We start from the raw sequence: 11,162 nt of genomic DNA, 5'->3' as shown, positions 1-11,162 counted from the left end.
ATACATCCATACGGTACCAAACCACACCAAAACGGGACAATACCGTACAAGTACATCCATACGGTGCCAAACGACACCAAAACGGTGCAATGCCGTACGAGTACATCCATACGGTACCAAACCTCACCAAAACGGTACAATATCGTACAAGTACATCCATACGGTACAAAACAACACCTAAACGGTGCAATACCGTACGAGTACATTCATACGGTACCAAACCTCACCAAAACGTTGCAATACCGTACGAGTACATCCATACGGTACCAAACCACACCAAAGCGGTACAATACCGTACGAGTACTTCGTTACGGTACCAAAACACACCAAAACGGTACAATACCGTACGAGTACATCCATACGGTACAAAACCACACCAAAACGGTGCAATACCGTACGAGTACATCCGTACGGTACCAAACAACCCCAAAACGGTGCAATACCGTACGAGTACATCCTTACGGTACCAAACCACACCAAAACGGTACAATACCTTACGAGTACTTCGTTACGGTACCAAACCACACCAAAACGGTGCAATACCGGACGTGTAAATCGATACGGTAACAAACCACACCAAAACGGTACAATACCATACGAATACATACATACGGTACCAAACCACACCAAAACGGTGCAATACCGTACGAGTACATCCATACAGTACCAAACCACGCCAAAACGGTGCAATACTGTACAAGTACATCCATACGGTACCAAACCACCCCAAAACGGTGCAATACCGTACGAGTACATCGATACGGTACCAAACCGCACTAAAACGGTACAATACCGTACGAGTACTTTGCTACGGTACCAAATCACACCAAAACGGTGCAATACCGTACGAGTACTTCGCTACGGCACCAAAACACACCAAAATGGTACAATACCGTACGAGTACATCCATACGGTACCAAACCGCACCAAAACGGTGCAATACCGTACGAGTACATCCATACGGTACCAAACCACACCAAAACGGTACAAAACCGTACCAGTACAACCATACGGTACAAAACCACCCCAAAACGTTGCAATACCGTATGAGTACATCCATACGGTACCAAACCACACCAAAACGGTACAAAACCGTACGAGTACTTCGTTACGGTACCAAACCACACCAAAATGGTACAATACCGTACGAATACATCCATACGGTACCAAACCACACCAAAACGGAACAATACCGTACGAGTACATCCATACGGTACCAAACCACACGAAAACGGTACAATACCGTAGGACTACTTCGTTACGGTACAAAAACACATCAAAATGGTACAATACCGTACGAGTACACCCATACGGTACAAAACCACACCAAAACGGTGCAATACCGTACGAGTACATCCATACGGTACCATACCACACCAAAGCGGTACAATACCGTACGAGTACTTCGTTACGGTACCAAAACCACACCAAAACGGTGCAATACCATACGAGTACATCCATACGGTACCAAAACCGCACAAAAATGGTACAAAACCGTACGAGTACTTCGTTACGGTACCAAACCACACCAAAATGGTACAATACCGTACGAATACATCCATACGGTACCAAACCACACCAAAACGGAACAATACCGTACAAGTACATCCATACGGTGCCAAACGACACAAAAACGGTGCAATGCCGTACGAGTACATCCATACGGTACCAAACCTCACCAAAACGGTACAATATCGTACAAGTACATCCATACGGTACAAAACCACACCTAAACGGTGCAATACCGTACGAGTACATTCATACGGTACCAAACCTCACCAAAACGTTGCAATACCGTACGAGTACATCCATACGGTACCAAACCACACCAAAGCGGTACAATACCGTACGAGTACTTCGTTACGGTACCAAAACACACCAAAACGGTACAATACCGTACGAGTACATCCATACGGTACAAAACCACACCAAAACGGTGCAATACCGTACGAGTACATCCGTACGGTACCAAACAACCCCAAAACGGTGCAATACCGTACGAGTACATCCTTACGGTACCAAACCACACCAAAACGGTACAATACCTTACGAGTACTTCGTTACGGTACCAAACCACACCAAAACGGTGCAATACCGGACGTGTAAATCGATACGGTAACAAACCACACCAAAACGGTACAATACCATACGAATACATACATACGGTACCAAACCACACCAAAACGGTGCAATACCGTACGAGTACATCCATACGGTACCAAACCACGCCAAAACGGTGCAATACCGTACAAGTACATCCATACGGTACCAAACCACCCCAAAACGGTGCAATACCGTACGAGTACATCGATACGGTACCAAACCGCACAAAAACGGTACAATACCGTACGAGTACTTTGCTACGGTACCAAATCACACCAAAACGGTGCAATACCGTACAAGTACATCCATACGGTACCAAACCACACCAAAACGGTACAAAACCGTACCAGTACAGCCATACGGTACAAAACCACACCAAAACGTTGCAATACCGTACGAGTACATCCATACGGTACCAAACCACACCAAAACGGTACAAAACCGTACGAGTACTTCGTTATGGTACCAAACCACACCAAAATGGTACAATACCGTACGAGTACATCCATACGGTACCAAACCACACCAAAACGGAACAATACCGTACGAGAACATCCATACGGTACCAAACCACACCAAAACGGTGCAATACCGTACGAGTACATCCATACGGTACCAAACCACACCAAACCGGGACAATACCTTACGAGTACTTCGTTACGGTACCAAACCACACCAAAACGGTGCAATACCGTACGTGTACATCGATACGGTAACAAACCACACCAAAACGGTACAATACCGTACGAATACATACATACGGTACCAAACCACACCAAAACGGTGCAATACCGTACGAGTACATCCATACGGTACCAAACCACGCCAAAACGGTGCAATACCGTACGAGTACATCCATACGGTACCAAACCACCCCAAAACGGTGCAATACCGTACGAGTACATCGATACGGTACCAAACCGCACAAAAACGGTGCAATACCGTACGAGTACTTCGCTACGGTACCAAACCACACCAAAACGGTGCAATACCGTACGAGTACATCCATACGGTACCAAACCACACCAAAACGGTACAAAACCGTACCAGTACAGCCATACGGTACAAAACCACACCAAAACGTTGCAATACCGTACGAGTACATCCATACGGTACCAAACCACACCAAAACGGTACAAAACCGTACGAGTACTTCGTTACGGTACCAAACCACACCAAAATGGTACAATACCGTACGAATACATCCATACGGTACCAAACCACACCAAAACGGAACAATACCGTACGAGTACATCCATACGGTACCAAACCACACGAAAACGGTACAATACCGTAGGACTACTTCGTTACGGTACAAAAACACACCAAAATGGTACAATACCGTACGAGTACATCCATACGGTACAAAACCACACCAAAACGGTGCAATACCGTACGAGTACATCCATACGGTACCAAACCACACCAAAGCGGTACAATACCGTACGAGTACTTCGTTACGGTACCAAAACCACACCAAAACGGTGCAATACCATACGAGTATATCCATACGGTACCAAACCGCACAAAAATGGTACAAAACCGTACGAGTACTTCGTTACAGTACCAAACCACACCAAAATGGTACAATACCGTACGAATACATCCATACGGTACCAAGCCACACCAAAATGGTACAATACCCTACGAATACATCCATACGGTACCAAACCACACCAAAACGGAACAATACCGTACGAGAACATCCATACGGTACCAAACCACACCAAAACGGTGCAATACCGTACGAGTACATCCATACGGTACCAAACCACACCAAAACGGTACAATACCTTACGAGTACTTCGTTACGGTACCAAACCACACCAAAACGGTGCAATACCGTACGTGTACATCGATACGGTAACAAACCACACCAAAACGGTACAATACCGTACGAATACATACATACGGTACCAAACCACACCAAAACGGTGCAATACCGTACGAGTACATCCATACGGTACCAAACCACGCCAAAACGGTGCAATACCGTACGAGTACATCGATACGGTACCAAACCGCACAAAAACGGTACAATACCGTACGAGTACTTCGTTACGGCACCAAAACACACCAAAACGGTACAATACCGTACGAGTACATCCATACGGTACCAAACCGCACCAAAATGGTAAAATACCGTACGAGTACTTCGTTACGGTACCAAACCACACCAAAACGGTGCAATACCGTACGAGTACATCCATACGATACCAAACCACATAAAAACGGTACAATACCGTACGAGTGCTTCGTTACGGAACCAAACCACACCAAAACGGTACAAAACCATACGAGTACATCCATACGGTACCAAACCACACCAAAACGGTACAATACCTTACGAGCACTTCGTTACGGTACCAAACCACACCAAAACGGTGCAATACCGTACGTGTACATCGATACGGTACCAAACCACACCAAAACGGTACAGTACCGTACGAATACATACATACGGTACCAAACAACACCAAAACGGTACAATACCATACGAGTACTTCGTTACGGCACCAAAACACACCAAAACGGTACAATACCGTACGAGTACATCCATACGGTACCAAACCGCACCAAAACGGTAAAATACCGTACAAGTACTTCGTTACGGTACCAAACCACACCAAAACGGTGCAATACCGTACGAGTACATCCATACGGTACCAAACCACATAAAAACGGTACAATACCGTACGAGTGCTTCGTTACGGAACCAGACCACACCAAAACGGTACAAAACCATACGAGTACATCCATACGGTACCAAACCACACCAAAACGGTACAATACCTTACGAGTACTTCGTTACGGTACCAAACCACACCAAAACGGTGCAATACCGTACGTGTACATCGATACGGTACCAAACCACACCAAAACGGTACAATACCGTACGAATACATACATACGGTACCAAACCACACCAAAACGGTGCAATACCGTACGAGTACATCCATACAGTACCAAACCACGCCAAAACGGTGCAATACCGTACGAGTACATCCATACGGTACCAAACCACCCCAAAACGGTGCAATACCGTACGAGTACATCGATACGGTACCAAACCGCACAAAAACGGTACAATACCGTACGAGTACTTCGCTACGGTACTAAACCACACCAAAACGGTGCAATACCGTACGAGTACATCCATACGGTACCAAACCACACCAAAACGGTACAAAACCGTAGCAGTACAGCCATACGGTACAAAACCACACCAAAACGTTGCAATACCGTACGAGTACATCCATACGGTACCAAACCACACCAAAACGGTACAAAACCGTACGAGTACTTCGTTATGGTACCAAACCACACCAAAATGGTACAATACCGTACGAGTACATCCATACGGTACCAAACCACACCAAAACGGAACAATACCGTACGAGAACATCCATACGGTACCAAACCACACCAAAACGGTGCAATACCGTACGAGTACATCCATACGGTACCAAACCACACCAAAATGGTACAATACTTTACGAGTACTTCGTTATGGTACCAAACCACACCAAAACGGTGCAATACCGTACGTGTACATCGATACGGTAAGAAACCACACCAAAACGGTACAATACCGTACGAATACATACATACGGTACCAAACCACACCAAAACGGTGCAATACCGTACGAGTACATCCATACGGTACCAAACCACGCCAAAACGGTGCAATACCGTACGAGTACATCCATACGGTACCAAACCACCCCAAAACGGTGCAATACCGTACGAGTACATCGATACGGTACCAAACCGCACAAAAACGGTACAATACCGTACGAGTACTTCGCTACGGTACCAAACCACACCAAAACGGTGCAATACCGTACGAGTACATCCATACGGTACCAAACCACACCAAAACGGTACAAAACCGTACCAGTACAGCCATACGGTACAAAACCACACCAAAACATTGCAATACCGTACGAGTACATCCATACGGTACCAAACCACACCAAAACGGTACAAAACCGTACGAGTACTTCGTTATGGTACCAAACCACAACAAAATGGTACAATACCGTACGAGTACATCCATACGGTACCAAACCACACCAAAACGGAACAATACCATACGAGAACATCCATACGGTACCAAACCACACCAAAACGGTGCAATACCGTACGAGTACATCCATACGGTACCAAACTACACCAAAACGGTACAATACCTTACGAGTACTTCGTTACGGTACCAAACCACACCAAAACGGTGCAATACCGTACGTGTACATCGATACGGTAACAAACCACACCAAAACGGTACAATACCGTACGAATACATACATACGGTACCAAACCACACCAAAACGGTGCAATACCGTACGAGTACATCCATACGGTACCAAACCACGCCAAAACGGTGCAATACCGTACGAGTACATCGATACGGTACCAAACCGCACAAAAACGGTACAATACCGTACGAGTACTTCGTTACGGCACCAAAACACACCAAAACGGTACAATACCGTACGAGTACATCCATACGGTACCAAACCGCACCAAAATGGTAAAATATCGTACGAGTACTTCGTTACGGTACCAAACCACACCAAAACGGTGCAATACCGTACGAGTACATCCATACGGTACCAAACCACATAAAAACGGTACAATACCGTACGAGTGCTTCGTTACGGAACCAAACCACACCAAAACGGTACAAAACCATACGAGTACATCCATACAGTACCAAACCACACCAAAACGGTACAATACCTTACGAGTACTTCGTTACGGTACCAAACCACACCAAAACGGTGCAATACCGTACGTGTACATCGATACGGTACCAAACCACACCAAAACGGTACAGTACCGTACGAATACATACATACGGAACCAAACCACACCAAAACGGTACAATACCGTACGAGTACTTCGTTACGGCACCAAAACACACCAAAACGGTACAATACCGTACGAGTACATCCATACGGTACCAAACCGCACCAAAACGGTAAAATACCGTACGAGTACTTCGTTACGGTACCAAACCACACCAAAACGGTGCAATACCGTACGAGTACATCCATACGGTACCAAACCACATAAAAACGGTACAATACCGTACGAGTGCTTCGTTACGGAACCAGACCACACCAAAACGGTACAAAACCATACGAGTACATCCATACGGTACCAAACCACACCAAAACGGTACAATACCTTACGAGTACTTCGTTACGGTACCAAACCACACCAAAACGGTGCAATACCGTACGTGTACATCGATACGGTACCAAACCACACCAAAACGGTACAATACCGTACGAATACATACATACGGTACCAAACCACACCAAAACGGTGCAATACCGTACGAGTACATCCATACAGTACCAAACCACGCCAAAACGGTGCAATACCGTACGAGTACATCCATACGGTACCAAACCACCCCAAAACGGTGCAATACCTTACGAGTACATCGATACGGTACCAAACCGCACAAAAACGGTACAATACCGTACGAGTACGTCGCTACGGTACTAAACGACACCAAAACGGTACAAAACCGTACCAGTACAGCCATACGGTACAAAACCACACCAAAACGTTGCAATACCGTACGAGTACATACATACGGTACCAAACCACACCAAAACGGTGCAATACCGTACGTGTACATCGATACGGTAACAAACCACACCAAAACGGTACAATACCGTACGAATACATACATACGGTACCAAACCACACCAAAACGGTGCAATACCGTACGAGTACATGCATACGGTACCAAACCACGCCAAAACGGTGCAATACCGTACGAGTACATCCATACGGTACCAAACCACCCCAAAACGGTGCAATACCGTACGAGTACATCGATACGGTACCAAACCGCACAAAAACGGTACAATACCGTACGAGTACTTCGCTACGGTACCAAACCACACCAAAACGGTGCAATACCGTACGAGTACATCCATACGGTACCAAACCACACCAAAACGGTACAAAACCGTACCAGTACAGCCATACGGTACAAAACCACACCAAAACGTTGCAATACCGTACGAGTACATCCATACGGTACCAAACCACACCAAAACGGTACAAAACCGTACGAGTACTTCGTTATGGTACCAAACCACATAAAAATGGTACAATACCGTACGAGTACATCCATACGGTACCAAACCACACCAAAACGGAACAATACCGTACGAGAACATCCATACGGTACCAAACCACACCAAAACGGTGCAATACCGTACGAGTACATCCATACGGTACCAAACTACACCAAAACGGTACAATACCTTACGAGTACTTCGTTACGGTACCAAACCACACCAAAACGGTGCAATACCGTACGTGTACATCGATACGGTAACAAACCACACCAAAACGGTACAATACCGTACGAATACATACATACGGTACCAAACCACACCAAAACGGTGCAATACCGTACGAGTACATCCATACGGTACCAAACCACGCCAAAACGGTGCAATACCGTACGAGTACATCGATACGGTACCAAACCGCACAAAAACGGTACAATACCATACGAGTACTTCGTTACGGCACCAAAACACACCAAAACGGTACAATACCGTACGAGTACATCCATACGGTACCAAACCGCACCAAAATGGTAAAATACCGTACGAGTACTTCGTTACGGTACCAAACCACACCAAAACGGTGCAATACCGTACGAGTACATCCATACGGTACCAAACCACATAAAAACGGTACAATACCGTACGAGTGCTTCGTTACGGAACCAAACCACACCAAAACGGTACAAAACCATACGAGTACATCCATACGGTACCAAACCACACCAAAACGGTACAATACCTTACGAGTACTTCGTTACGGTACCAAACCACACCAAAACGGTGCAATACCGTACGTGTACATCGATACGGTACCAAACCACACCAAAACGGTACAATACCGTACGAATACATACATACGGTACCAAACCACACCAAAACGGTGCAATACCGTACAGGTACATCCATACAGTACCAAACCACGCAAAAACGGTGCAATACCGTACAAGTACATCCATACGGTACCAAACCACGCCAAAACGGTGCAATACCGTACGAGTACATCCATACGGTACCAAACCACCCCAAAACGGTGCAATACCTTACGAGTACATCGATACGGTACCAAACCGCACAAAAACGGTACAATACCGTACGAGTACGTCGCTACGGTACTAAACGACACCAAAACGGTACAAAACCGTACCAGTACAGCCATACGGTACAAAACCACACCAAAACGTTGCAATACCGTACGAGTACATACATACGGTACCAAACCACACCAAAACGGTGCAATACCGTACGTGTACATCGATACGGTAACAAACCACACCAAAACGGTACAATACCGTACGAATACATACATACGGTACCAAACCACACCAAAACGGTGCAATACCGTACGAGTACATGCATACGGTACCAAACCACGCCAAAACGGTGCAATACCGTACGAGTACATCCATACGGTACCAAACCACCCCAAAACGGTGCAATACCGTACGAGTACATCGATACGGTACCAAACCGCACAAAAACGGTACAATACCGTACGAGTACTTCGCTACGGTACCAAACCACACCAAAACGGTGCAATACCGTACGAGTACATCCATACGGTACCAAACCACACCAAAACGGTACAAAACCGTACCAGTACAGCCATACGGTACAAAACCACACCAAAACGTTGCAATACCGTACGAGTACATCCATACGGTACCAAACCACACCAAAACGGTGCAAAACCGTACGAGTACTTCGTTATGGTACCAAACCACATAAAAATGGTACAATACCGTACGAGTACATCCATACGGTACCAAACCACACCAAAACGGAACAATACCGTACGAGAACATCCATACGGTACCAAACCACACCAAAACGGTGCAATACCGTACGAGTACATCCATACGGTACCAAACTACACCAAAACGGTACAATACCTTACGAGTACTTCGTTACGGTACCAAACCACACCAAAACGGTGCAATACCGTACGTGTACATCGATACGGTAACAAACCACACCAAAACGGTACAATACCGTACGAATACATACATACGGTACCAAACCACACCAAAACGGTGCAATACCGTACGAGTACATCCATACGGTACCAAACCACGCCAAAACGGTGCAATACCGTACGAGTACATCGATACGGTACCAAACCGCACAAAAACGGTACAATACCGTACGAGTACTTCGTTACGGCACCAAAACACACCAAAACGGTACAATACCGTACGAGTACATCCATACGGTACCAAACCGCACCAAAATGGTAAAATACCGTACGAGTACTTCGTTACGGTACCAAACCACACCAAAACGGTGCAATACCGTACGAGTACATCCATACGGTACCAAACCACATAAAAACGGTACAATACCGTACGAGTGCTTCGTTACGGAACCAAACCACACCAAAACGGTACAAAACCATACGAGTACATCCATACGGTACCAAACCACACCAAAACGGTACAATACCTTACGAGTACTTCGTTACGGTACCAAACCACACCAAAACGGTGCAATACCGTACGTGTACATCGATACGGTACCAAACCACACCAAAACGGTACAATACCGTACGAATACATACATACGGTACCAAATCACACCAAAACGGTGCAATACCGTACAGGTACATCCATACAGTACCAAACCACGCAAAAACGGTGCAATACCGTACGAGTACATCCATACGGTACCAAACCACCCCAAAACGGTGCAATACCGTACTAGTACATCGATACGGTACCAAACCGCACAAAAACGGTACAATACCGTACGAGTACGTCGCTACGGTACTAAACCACACCAAAACGGTGCAATACCGTACGAGTACATCCATACGGTACCAAACCACACCAAAACGGTACAAAACCGTACCAGTACAGCCATACGGTACAAAACCACACCAAAACGTTGCAATACCGTACGAGTACATCCATACGGTACCAAACCACACCAAAACGGTACAAAACCGTACGAGTACTTCGT

The sequence above is a fragment of the Rhododendron vialii genome, chromosome 9a, assembly GCF_030253575.1.
Source record: "Rhododendron vialii isolate Sample 1 chromosome 9a, ASM3025357v1".
NCBI lineage: Eukaryota > Viridiplantae > Streptophyta > Magnoliopsida > Ericales > Ericaceae > Rhododendron > Rhododendron vialii.
Note: the sequence above shows the minus strand (reverse complement) of the source record.